Genomic DNA, 14187 nt, shown 5'->3' with positions numbered 1-14187 from the left:
TATTACAGAGTGACAGAGTTAACAAAACTTAATAAGATTCTTTATTAAAATGTAACGAGACAAAAAGTAAAGAGAAGAGCTTTTTTGGTTCTTTAACTCCTTTGAGATCCATCTGATATGTGCAGCTCTGGCCTTGATGAACTCTGTGATTGTCTTATCATGATGCACTGAGCCATTTTTTTCTGGCTGAGCAGATTCAATCCCCATGTGTCTTTAGAACTATTCCCTGAGGCACAAAGGACACTATCGTTTTTAGATTCATACTCGAGTTTAAACTTTTCACTCATTTTTTGAGTGATCGAAGCTTGTATAAGGAATGCGACAAGCTTTCATTAAGCTTCTCAGTCTTGTGGATGCTATTTTTCCCATCACCATTTCAGTGTCAAACCAATTACTGCAGCCTCATAAATGGTCAATGAAAGGTAGCCAATGACTGAACACAGATGTAAGATGAGGCATCTGTCTTTGTGTGCATGTGTGAAAGATGTCTGTAGGAAACAACACATTGTGAGTCTGTGTATGTTAGGAAGAGAAACGATTCACTTGTTTCTTTTCGCTATTTTGGGAAGCTTGGCTTGACATTGCCAATTTCACACACTGGGGAAACTAAAAGACACTGGTGCTACAAAGCAAACACAAGATAACTGTGGATAGCACTTCACACATGCCTCCACGGCACAAATGAACACAAATCTTACCAAAACCGTTATGCTACTTTTCCATGACCAACCATCTGGCCTCCCAGACAACACTCAGCCACGTAAATATCTTCAAATGCCATTTCAGATCTTCTGCTGGCCTTTGTCAATCTTTTCATTCGATGCCAGCCCAATATAACACATTCATTAAAGCTGCTTCTGATAGCTGCAGTGATTATCTTCTGTTTTTGTGATGGAAAGTTAATGAAATACAGGATCCATGCTGGAGATGCTTGATTGAGTCTTTGTAATAAATGTTTATTGGTTAGTTGGTGGGCTGGTAATGGCAACTTTTTCTGCACCTGTGTCCAGTTTTTCTGCGAGATTTAATAAAATGTTACGCTCTTTGGGTGGAAATATTTTGATCATTTGGTCATTCTCAGATCCAAACTTTTGACAGGTACTATAAACAAAACTATAAATATTATTATTAAAAACACATCAAGTGATGTTTTTTTTAATAACAATAAAAATAAACCTATAAGTCTTATCTATCTATCTATTGATTAATGACAGAACTAAAAAAAATTGTAAAAATACAAATACTGTGACCTAAATTTCACAGAAAATGCATCTGCATAGCATTTTTAGACAATTTAATTTGAAATAAATATTTAAATGACATTGCTGAGGCTCAAATGACACCTAGTTAAACTTAATGAAACAATGGCTTTTGCAATCAAATACTGTTGTGCAACAGTGGCACTGTTTTGTGAAGCGGCCCCTGTGAGACTAGACAAATTTGCTTAAGTGATGGATGGACGACAAGACAGTCCCAATTTATTTTTCACTGCCTCACCTTGGAAAGATTTTAAATATTTCTCAAAGGTTATCATGATGTTATCTTAAAGTGGCACCGTTTTGAGTGGCAATTTCTTTTCAGATCTGGGGATGTCAATGAATATGCAGCAGATTATATTACATTTATGGAATAATGGCCTAAATTTTACTCAGCTTGAGCTGCCCACTCCCCAAAGTTGTCTGTCAACTCTTGAAGTGCAGGGTTAAGAAAATATGACCCTCATTATAATGGGTCTACTGGGCGCAGTGTGTGTGGGGTGCATGTAGACAGTGCAGATGAACTCAGGAGATGATGGAAACAGAGGGAGGGAGTAATTGTTTCATGTTAAAAACAATGTGGTCTCTTTCTGCAACAAGGATGAAACCAATAATTATAAAGTGAGAGCCAGGAAAAGAAATAAAAGAGTAATTGTAATTGAGTAAAAAATAAGATAATTTATACATCAGCACAGTTTGATTTGTACAAATATATTGTGTGATAATATATAAGCCACAACTGCAGCATGAAAAGTATGATTCATAAAGTACATTTCTAAAGATTTTGCATTGTTGCCTAAATGTAATTTCACAGCCAAGCACCAAGTGTGACATGAAATGCATGTGTAATCAGCTTCAGAGGTGTGAAAGAAGATTTGTATGCACTTGACTGGAGCATAGCAATACTAGTTTTTAATTTCCTAACCGCTTTCCCGAGGATCTCCACCATCCTTGTCTGCTGCAGAGCTTTCTCAATGCCATTTTCGTCATATAACAGGATACAATTATCATCCAGAAGCGATAAAGCTATAATGTTTGCTCAGAAATAGGAACCATGCTGTATCTTATTTCGAAGCAATTGTACTAGTGTTGCAACTAGTGTTTTTTCTCTAATTGTGATGCAAACAATTCTTTATTGTGAGCTCCAAGCTTCACAGCACCACATCAAAAACAATTTTTTTTTTACATTTTAAAACGTGTACTTGCACTGTTTTAAATCTAAAAGCAGCCGCCAAACTTGACAGACCGAATGTGTTATTTCTGAGAAAACCAAATGTAATGAATTGAGGTGCATCTGAGGTGCTCTTTTGACATCTCAACAGCATGAGCTCTCAGACACATTGGAGGTATTTAGAGAACTCTGTTCAGAAACAATAGCTAAGATGTTCAAATTAGAGCACCTAGCAGCAAGAACAAGTGGCCACAATTTCTCTAAAGCCTTGTTTGATGAACCATCATGCCTGTTATTTTGATTAGACCTCCAATATGAGGAGACATGATCCGCCAATATAGGTTGGCATCAGTGACTGAACAAGCAACAAGAGCGCATGTATATAATCTACAGTAAGTATACTATTTTGTATGTGAGTGAGTGTGTGGGTAATCTGAAGTGCTTCAGAGGACTGCCTCAGGGGTGGCCGGTGTTATCCCCACAGCTCATGTCATTGCCAGCAGCGAAGCAAACACGGCACAGTTAGTCTAATAACACAGAAGAGCCACACAGCGCAAATGCAATCTCAGCACCCAGCCTGGCTCCACTTCGTTAATTTGTGACTTTGTAAACTCTATAAATTGTCAATTCAGTTTTGATGGAGTGGTATGCCAAAAAGTAGCATAATCGTGTTGCTGCTAATGCCCATTTTTTTGCACAGTTTTTCAAAGGCTCGGTCTCAAGAGCTGCTTCCTGAGTTCATTTTTAGTGTGAGCTCTTAGTGAATAAAGCAAATGAGTGGAGCCAAAGGAAGAAAGGGAGAGAAAGAGCAACGCTGATATACACAGAGCAGTACTGTAGTTAAAAAGACAGAGCTAAACTTCACAATCTGTCGTACTTATGCTGAATAAATTCTGTCCCAAATATGAAACTGCAGGGCTTCCGGCATTTTTGACAAAAATGTATTTCTATGACTTGTCCTGCCATTCATGAGTAGTACTGCATGAGTACTATATTTTTGAACTCAATATATGGAATGAAAATGCTTACATAATTATACTTATTTGTGTACAAAAGCCAGAGATAAAAGCTAGAGATTTAAATTCAGCTCAGTGGAGGATTTGGCTTTAACATACAAACTTGGAAATTCAGTGTAAAGTTCTATTACCATTCATTCCTTTCATTAATTTAATATCTTTTAACATTTTTAAAGGTCTAGAAACCATTTTTTTTTTCTTATTGAATTGTGAGGTTTTACATAACAGTGGAAAACATGAAACAATTTGTCCTGGCTTTAGAAAGTTGGAGGAAAATACAGTATTTGAATAATAATGCAGTATTACAGTTGTTCTCAAACTTTCTGACTCCAAGGCCCTCATCAATATGCAAAGGCCCCATGATTTTTCTAGTTATTTATGATTCATTGGATAATGATTAAGAATTTGTAAGATATATATTATTTTTATTCTTTACAGTTTTTACCTGATTAAATATTTAAGTGCTTTGCATTAGAAAAATGTACATTCATTATAAAGATCAGTGGGTAACACTTTATTTTAGGGTCTCTTAATTAGTTGCTTAATAGCTTGCATATTACTAGAATATTAGCCATTTATTAGTAATAATTAAGCACAAATGAATGTCTTATTCTACATGACCTTATTCTACAGTACATCCCTAATCCTACCCAATACCTAAATTTAACAACTGTCTTACTTACTATTAATAAACAGCAAATTAAGAATTTATGCGAGAGATGCTTTTCACAGAGAGAAATAAGATGTTTCGAGATTAATAGTTTGAATTAAGCTGAATAAAAATGAACTATGCTTTTATAAAAAAATATATATATAAAAAACACTGGTGCCTCAGCTCCTTTTCACTGTGTTTTTTTAAACCAAAATCAGTGTAGTAATCAGGTGGAAACCAATGACTGTTTGGTTAATTCTCCACACCCCCTGGAGACTGAACATTTACCCTCCCTATGATTTGGAATCTCACTAAATTCCTTGTGAATGCACTTTGCAGGACACTTTCAGGTAAACATACCCAGAGACAGAGCACTGCACTGCAGCACCACCGTCACTAGTTACACCACTCCACAGGATCACAGTCTTTCTCTGTTTTCCATTCATTCAATTTCCTTTTTCTTTTCTTATTCATTCTCTCCTTTCATCCTCTGTCTACTTCTCTGTTTTACTTCTTTCAGTACCCTCTCTCTGGGCTCTGCCTGAGTGTCCTTCCTAAACCCACCTTATCAGCACATGTGATTGATGAAAAAGGTGAACGTGTGCAGAAATTCAATTATACTGACATGCTGGTGACAGAGGGAGTGAGATGGGGGAGGGGGAGCGGAGAAAGAGAAACAGAGAAAGACAGAAGAAAGAGCACTGCAGTGAAACGCCACTCACAGAAGTCCAATTAGCTCTCCTGTGAACAAAAGACGTGATTATTTTCTTTAAGATCATGTCTAAAAAAAACTTCCGATAAAAAGGTTCATCACTTTGGTTTATCACTTTGTGTCACAACTAGGAAAGAAGCATTATTTATGATCCTATTGGAACAGATTATTTTGAATATTTAATGAAATTCCTTCTTGATGGTTCAGCAAAAAAAGAGGGGGAAAAGATAGAGAAGATGGGTGGAGGTATAATGAAGGGGGTCTGTAAAGCCCTGGATGCTGCGCTCTGAGTAATGACTATGCCACTGTTTCATGAAGTGTTCATTACATAACTGTCATGTGTTTCTCAAAGACAGATTTTGCTGAATTTCCCCACAGCCTTGAGGCATGCGACTGACAGCTGCTTCAGACAATAAGGTGCTCACCTCACATTACAAGTGAAACACAGTTTACTAACCACATTACCAACGACAAAAACCAGACTGACAAACCATCAATGGTTCTGTGTTTCATCAACATAATCCACTCTGACCTCAAAGGAAAAATGGAGTAACCAAGGACAAAAACATCATTTTTAAACTGATTTGATATTAATTTTCCCATTTTTCCAATTTCTGAATAAGACCTGATCTTTGTTGGAAACTGTCAGGAGATCTATAGGTTATATTTTACCTCAAACAAGTGACGGTAATGAATGATCACAGTGGTTTCCTCTTACAGCAAACCCCCAAAAAGACCTTAACTTAACACTTAGATTGAGCCTGCACTTTAAACATCCCAAGCTCAATCAATTAATACAAGCTGGGGGTACAGCATACAATAATTAGGAAACATGGTTAGGTCATATGGATGAACAGCTACTGTCTCATTGATATGTTCGAAAAGAGAGGCAACACGAGGCAAAAGACGCTCTTTGATGGGTGAGAGAGTTTAAAAATAGCAGACGGCTCAAGTTTGTTCATCTACACGCTCACTGAGCTTGCATTCACAACTGTCTTTTTGTTACTGCTGCTGTTTTTCCTGTCAGGACTTTATAACAAGCACCAAAACCCCACAGGAGCAAGCTGACAAAGGCAGATAAACTTTCTCCGAGCACAGATAGTCTCGCTCTCTGCCTCTCTCTGTGGGCACTGCCCCACTCCTGTCAGAAAATTCCTGAGGACGTTCCCTTCAGAGTCCTTTATGTTTACATCATCAGATTACTAATCACATTACAAGTGCTGTCATTCTGAGAAGAGCTGCCTGTTTGCACTCTATCTGACTTGTTGTCAGATCATGTCATGATCTGTGACGCAGCCCGTCCAGGAATATGATGATCCACAAAGCATACAGGTGGTCAGAAAGATCAGTGTCACGACGGCTGGTAATCATTTGATGTGGCAGGGTATGTAACAGAGAGCAGGCATCTTTTTTTTCTGAAATGACCTGATGATTCAATAGAAAGCATTATATGGCAGAACGGCAACGTCAAAATTTCCTGCTGATTTTAATACAGATGCAATGGAGCTTTCATAATTGATTCATTTTATTGGTGTTCAAAAGCAATTAAGAAGCACAGCAGGCAGGTATATAAAAATGCTGTCATTGTTTAGGCCGTTTGTAAACCAAAATAAAAAATTTTCTCGAGGATAGCTAATTTTCTGAATTGTTTTCAATTTTTTCTTCAAACCAGGAGCATGCTGATCATCTTTTTTACACTGAATGCTTGGGTGTTTTTTCTCAACAACGAAAGATGAAGAATGCATGCATCGCTCATCACTTTCACTTTTTAGTCAGCTGACCAATCACAGTGAAGGAGGGGCGGGACTAATTCCACACCGACCAACCATCACACGCTGCTTGTACAATGACAGAACAACAATAGAGAAGTTGCCTGTCTCCAAGTATTCATACCTTTACCAGATGGAATTGCTGGACTACCACAATATTATTATGAAAAATGTAAAAGTTGTGGAAAAGGAGATGTTAAGCAGAATATCCACGCTCCTCTTTTCTTTAATGGTGACCAAAGGTGTAAAGCAAGCTTTTCTGTTAGGAATGACTTTTAGAGATTTTAGACTGTTCCAGTGTTTATTAATATTTTGAACTAGCTTTTAATGTCATATTTGTAGTTTTCATTCTAATTTAAGTATACATTTTAGTAATTTTGTTAAATGCTTTTGCTATTTTATTAGATTTTTATATTTTTATTTAGCTGAAGTGAAATTTATTTCAGTTTTAGTAATTTTAGTAATTGGTCTTATTTTACTTCAGTTAGTTGCCAAAGCAAAATTTCTAAATTCCATTGAAGTTTTAAGTTTTTTTTTTCAATAATATTTTACCATATTTCAGCTTTAATTAAATCAACAAAAGTATTGTTAATTTGTATTGTATTGTATTTGTATTTTTATTTGTATTGTTAATACTTTTGTCTCAGTTTACAATAACAACACTTGTCTGTTACTAGACTAACTTTGTTAATACACAAAGCTATTGCATTGTTTAGAATGTCTTGGAATATAACACATGACTCATATGAATGACTTTTTATGCTTTTATGGCACTTTTTTGTCCTTGTTGGAGTGGATCATTCTTTGAAACAATTCCTGTTTTGCTTCACGGAAGGAAAAAAGTCATACAGGTTTGAACAAAATGGATGTGAGTAAATGACAGAATTTTAATTTTATGGACAAACTTTGCCTTTAAGCAGCGGTTAATGCGGTTCGTGAGTGCAAGAGAGAGAGAGAGAGAGAGAGAGATAGAGAGAGTAGCACTGCATTACAGGATTGGCATTTAATCACATCCAAAAGGAGCCAAATAATTAACATTACAGCTTTACATTATTGTCTTCTGCAGTTTTCTTTGTCATTTTTCCTTAGCATGCATTCATTTATTCAGTAGACAGAGAGCACACACATCTAGACTAAATCAGATTATGTATGCAGCGGCTCCGGGCAGGGCCCGAGTTATGTTCTGCCCTGTGGTTTGTGCTGTGTCCATTTGCACTGCAGGAAAAACTTCAGCTGCAAACATCACAAACTTTTTAAAACCACTCAAGTAGATGCCATATTTAATCGACTTCAAAACAAAATTAAAATAGGATGAAGAAAAACACTGTTCCCGCTTTCCTCACATGGCAGGTGCAGGGGGAACACGACCAGCCCATGTTAAGCGCTCACATTTCATTTTGATTGGCTGCCAGCAAACAGTAGAGAGTAACTGGCACTTGTTATACTTCAGCAGACAAACGGCACTCCTGGGAGATGTCAGTCAGGCACACTCCAGTGACGTAACCATCCAGAGCTACTGAACCTGAAACCAAGCAGCTCACCGAAATGCATCTGTTCACACATAGACACACACACACTCACATATGAATGCCACACTTCAGCGGCAGATTAATATAACGTTGAATTTCAAGTAGACTTTATCAGTGATTTCCCCCCAGCAAATAAACACACTTGTAAAGAAGTTCTTAAATCACAGGATCCAATAAAATACAGTCACAGTACAAAGAGTCATCATACACTGAGAAGTATCTGTTTTAGAAACTATTTTCACTCAGAAAGTACATTTCCCAAACAATTACAAAGAACTGGCGAGTACTACTGAAATAAATGTGAAATGTTGAAGTAGAACTGAAGGGGGGAAAAACTGTTTTACAGTTTTAGTTGACTTAATTTAGTACTTCAGCTTATTTTATTTCAGTTAAACATTTTACTGTTTTATTTCCAATATTTAATTTCAGTTATGGTTTCATTAATAATAATTTCATTTCAGCTTCATCCAAATTAACATAAACTGTTTTTAATCATTTTAGTTTACAATAACTAGACTGAATTAAACAGAGATTTACTTCTTCTGAGGAAAAAGACTCTCATGGTAATCTCACACCTGCCTCATGAATGATGCTCAGATTTTCAATATAAACTCAAGAATTTCTCTTCACGATTGTTACAAGAACAAATTACGTAAGCAATGCTATTCAAGAATATATTTCTCAGTTTTATAAACAGTTTGAGTGTATTTGTATTTCTATTAAGGTATTTTAGATAAAACATCTGCGAGCAAGTGATGCATTGAACTCCATAAGAGCATAAGAACTCCACTCAGACTCTTTAATATCACAATTGATTCTCAATTCTGCAATGAAACGGAGAGCAAATAGAGCCTTTTGTGTAACACTCCTGCTTAACAGCCCTCTGTGATGCTAATAGATGCTAATAATCTCATTCATTATATCCCATCATCTTAGTCAGGAGACTCTGGCTAAATAGAAAAAGCGGCCAAATGAAACTGCTGCAGACTCGCAATTCTCTCCTTGACAGTCATTGTGCGAGAATTGTATTTCTTTCTATTGGAGTTTACACAAATTTAAAAAATAAAATAAAATAAAAATAATATATTATGTGACTTTAAACTCAATTCTGAAGAAGTGAGACAATAAAAATGGGAAAATGTGGTTTGTGCTGTTCAGACAAATCAGGCGAAAACAGAGATGGAGTAGCTTTGTGTCAACAGCTCAGCCGGGCACATCTGTCTTAATATAGCCATGTGTTCAGCATTAGATTTCCTCTGCCACACACAGACAAACTCCTTCTGTAACCAAGGCAAAAGTTTTTGTGAACTTTCCTAAGGACAAGAATAAACAGCCAAAGTGTCACAATTGACCGGCCCTCTATTGACTCTGTGGCTCATTTTCTGCTGGGTGCCCACTCTCTGTGTACTCATCAGCTTGACTGGCAGGATGTCTGGTTCGCTCTCAACCAATCAGCGTCTGTGCCGGAGCAGACGTTTGGTCTGCTTAGACAGCACCTGAGGGTAATCTGATGTCAGAGACGTGCTGGGACCAAAAAACAGCTTGGGACATGTGGGTCGAATGTTAACTATTGCATGCTCTATTATTTCATTCACATACAGTATTGAATTTCACTGTATTTTGCGGTTGTTTTTACATTTCAAACTCAGAAAAAAAGGTCACTGAAGTTTCATCATTCACCATTATGTAAAGCACTTTGAAATGGGGTTTATTGTACTGAATGGGTACATACGGACAGTTCACATAAATGAACAGGTAAAAAAAAAAAAACTTCAGGAATTAATAAAAAAGGAGTCCCTATGCACTATATATTATAAATTGGTGTTTTCTACTTGTATGCGTGCTATTTAGTGTAAATTCAGTAAAGTATAGATTTATTAATGCAACCCAAATTGAGATTCAATTCATTTAATTAAAATTTACACTATTAGAAAGTTCAAAACAATGAAATATTTGAAATATTATAAAAGTTTTTTTAAGGTCACTTTTGAGCAAGTTAATACATGTTTGCTGAATAAAAGTAGTAATTCCTTTATAAAAAAAAATAAAAATCTTACTAACCAAACCACAGTAGTGTTTATTTAAAAGGCTATTAGCATCAACATAATTAAAAGTAGTTTAGCTAACTACTTCTAAAGAAGTTGTTTTACTGTAGTCTACTGTACCTGCTTTTTTAAATATAATTTAATTGTAACAGCGTTGAGTTTGAAACATGGAAAAATCTTCTTGCATCCATTAAACAGAAGCTGTTGATGAACACATTTTACTCTGGTTTCAGAGACTGTATTTATGAAGCCTAAAAGTAGGACCTCCAATTTCAGACATAGTTCATAATTAAAGTCATGTTTTTTTTTTTTACTGCAGCCTGGTGTTTTTTTTTTTTTTTTTTTTTACCAATCTAATTGGACTAGAATCAACACATTCAATACTATGTCAGATTAAAAATAGCATGACCTTTAAAAAAGATGAAAAAGGCCTCTACATATAAACATTAAAAGACTTCTCTAAATCCATGAGTTTTGCAAATGCATCTAGAAATGTCTTTGCTCGGATGCTTGTGAATTACAGCAGTCTGACATCTGTGCATCGCTCATAAAATTCATCAAATCAAAGGTCTGCTACAAACGGCCCCCTCTGGCATTAAACGTGAGGGCATGACCAGAGAAATATAAACATTTAGTAACAGTAAATTGAAGTGCTTATATAAGGCAGTGTGAGCCATCTGTGATCTGCACTGCTGAAGGAGGGAAGTGTAACTGGGTCAGCCGCGTCGTCCTGTCCTCTATAGCACTTTAGCTTGCGGCTGAGAGCCAGCACCACTTCAATGTACAGGTGAAGGTGAAATGCTGTCTGTGTGCACAAAGATCTTCGCCATCGCCCAAATATTGGGGCTAAAGTGCACTAAAACACTCAAAAATGAAAACAGCCAAATAACATTACAAGGAAACAAGTCGCCATTATGCTGAAATGGCAAGACAAATAATACATGGCTTTATTATTATTTAATGTTTCTTCTCATTTGCTTAATTCACATCAAAAGGCTGAAGAGAACACAGCAAAAGTTGCTGACCTACTTTCACTCCTTTAAAGTTTCCAATCCCCCTTTTGAGAAGGCTGTGGAACGGTGCGCTGGTAAAGCTTTCGCTGCATGAGAACAGAGGAGGAGCGGCAGGCTCAAGCTGTTCTTTAAGAGCTGTGCTCCACAGAGAGGGCTCACCTGCTCACACACAGAGATCAGATGCCCGGTCTCACCAAAACTACCAATATCCCAGTCACCCTCCATACTCCCTCGCACACATAATTAGTGAGCTGTCTCCTTAGGCCTGGGACACACTAGATGATTTCCAAATCTTAACCGATTTTAAAACTTTGGGAGTCTACAGAGACCGTTTCAATTGATTTCTAGTTTTCTAATTATCTGAACGCACACCATAGAGGATCCGGCCGGACCGCGAGACCACACACCTGTCAAATGTAGGAAAGATTAACACAAGATCTCATGGAGACTCGCAAGATCAAACGTGACTTCAGAAGAAAAACCAATGGAGGACAACTGACGTGGTCAACTGGCTCTCCTGGGGCACATTCTGTGTTACAGCGAAAAACAAAGGGAAAAAAAGAATATGGGTGATATTCTTTCTCGATACTCCACTTTTGTGGAATGTTTGTAGCAACCAATTTTCATCTATAGAGGCAGATAACATCTAGAAGGTGATGCTCGCTCGCTCTCATTGGCTATTGCAGGTGTCACATCAGAGGCAGCCCGATCAAATATGACTGGTATTTATTATTTGGGATCATGGGGGCTCAGATGCACCCCTACTTTAAGGATTGTAAACATGCTTGTGACGCAAAGGTCATTATTATTTGGGATCATGGAGGCTCAGATGCACCCCTACTTTAAGGATTGTAAACATGCTTGTGAAGCAAAGGCTGTTCTAAAAGGTAGGTAGCATAATTGTGCTGCCTCTTAAGATACCTCATTGCCTTTAAGAAAATGGAAGCTCAAACGGGCTGATCTGGAATCTCCTCTTTGTGACGTTGTAAAGAGAAATGTTACCTCCCCTTTCTCTGCTTTGCCCGTCCAAATATTTACATATAATTCAGTCGCAATGTCAGCAAAGGCGTTACAAACAGACTTTTATGATATGGATTCGACAGCACCGGCACAAACAGTGAGTAACCCTGTTCATTAATGCCTGATCTGTGATCAGTGATTTCTGATGTGTAGTAGTGATGTGTCGTTCTTGAACGATTCGTTCATTTTGAACGAATCTTTAATGTGACTCGGGAAGAACGAGTCGTCTCGGGAAGTGATTCGTTCAGTCGCGCATGCGCATTATTCTATAGGTTCTGTTCTAGTAGTAGTGATTCACCATACATGTCTATGGATTCACCTGTCAGTCAATGGAGTCTTGAGCTGGAAAGAGAATTGATTAGTTCATAGTTCGGGTCTATCGGGTTTTTGACTCGTTCCTTAATCACGTGACAGCCCCATACGCTAACCCAATGCAGTCTGAGCCGGAAAGAGAATTGATTAGTTCATAGTTCGGGTCTTTCGGGTTTTTGACTCGTTCCTTAATCACGTGACAGCCACATACGCTAAAACCAATGCAATATGAGCCGGAAAGAGAATTGATTAGTTCATAGTTCGGGTCTATCGGGTTTTTGACTCGTTCCTTAATCACGTGACAGCCACATACGCTAAAACCAATGCAATATGAGCCGGAAAGAGAACTGATTAGTTCATCTCATGAGTCTTCGGGTCGGGTCGAGTCATTCCTTAATCACGTGACAGCCCCGTACGCTAAAACCATAGACAGTAAAAGAATGCAGTATTGAGTCGGAGAGAGAATTGATTAGTTAATCTTTCGGTTCTTCGGGTTGTTCGTTCTTTTGTCCCGTGATGTGACAACATTGGCTAGAGTAATTATTAAATCAGATTGTCTGTATAAACCATACTTTTGTAACATATGACACTTTATAAACATTAAAAAACACTGTGTACATACTTTTGAATTGTTGTTTATTGTTTATTTTTGTGCCATTAAAGCTTTGTAACAAAGAGGACAACTATTCCAAAATAAATCAAAATAATAAAAAAGTATAATAAAGATAAAACTAAAAGATAATAAAGCCACAGGGTCTAATAACCTTAACAAATGAACTTTAAAAGTACAATATAAAAAAAGAAAAAAAAGAAAAACTAAATATTGCACAACAAGCTTTGCTTTTTTTATATAATAATTTAAAATGAATACATTTTAAAATAAATAACACTTTTGTGCCAAAATAAAAACTTTATATCAAAGAGTATAACTATTCCCCAAATAATTTTAAACCATTTAAATAAAAATAAATGAAAATGAAGAGATACTAAAGCTACGGAGCCTTATAACAATAACAAATTACCTTTAAAATCACAACAACAACAAAAATATTGCACAACAAGCTAGTCTTTTTCTAAATAAATAAAAATAAATAAGCTTTAAAATACACACTGTGGCTATATTTTTAGGACTTGCTTTAAGGCATGTTTGCATAAAAAAAAACAAGCTCCCTGACCTTGGATGGGCTGAGTCTGTTTCTTCTATCTGAGATAATCTGCCCAGTTTTAGAAAAAATTCTTTCAGATGGCACAGATGTGGCCACAATGCAAAGTCTTGTCTTTGTGACTTCAGAAAGGCTTTTGTATACTGGTGAACATCTCCTCCACCAGGCCAGAGGGTCTGATGTGCGGGGTAAGAGTGGCTCTGCAAGGTAGGCCTGCACCTTTATAGCATCTGAGGTCTTAGAAGAGGTAGCAGAAGGCCTCAACCTTGCTACCCTCTCGTCAAAGTCTTCCCAAAACATGGCCCCTGCACTGGCAGTAGCACCAGGATCTGAAGTATCCTCCTCACTCTGAGCTGGGTTAAAACTGTTAAAGCTGAAGTTATCATAACCTTAATGTTTTAAACTAACATTAATAATTCAAATTCAAAATTTTATTTGCTTTTAATGTATATGTCATTATGTCCTTTTTTGAGCAATCTTCTTATACATATATTACACCAATATGTCAAGTCTGCCTAGGAAAAGCAAT

General features: G+C 36.9%; 1 protein-coding gene across 1 annotated transcript in view; it reads right to left on the bottom strand.

The window, feature by feature from the left end:
• Positions 1–14187, bottom strand: part of LOC132149076 (glutamate receptor ionotropic, NMDA 2A-like) — a 148973-nt gene that overhangs the window by 58073 nt on the left and 76713 nt on the right. The window lies entirely within an intron of this gene.

Source organism: Carassius carassius, chromosome 9 (genome assembly GCF_963082965.1).
Source record: "Carassius carassius chromosome 9, fCarCar2.1, whole genome shotgun sequence".
Classification (NCBI taxonomy): Eukaryota; Metazoa; Chordata; class Actinopteri; order Cypriniformes; family Cyprinidae; genus Carassius; species Carassius carassius.
This window is presented reverse-complemented; position numbering and strand designations above follow the sequence as displayed.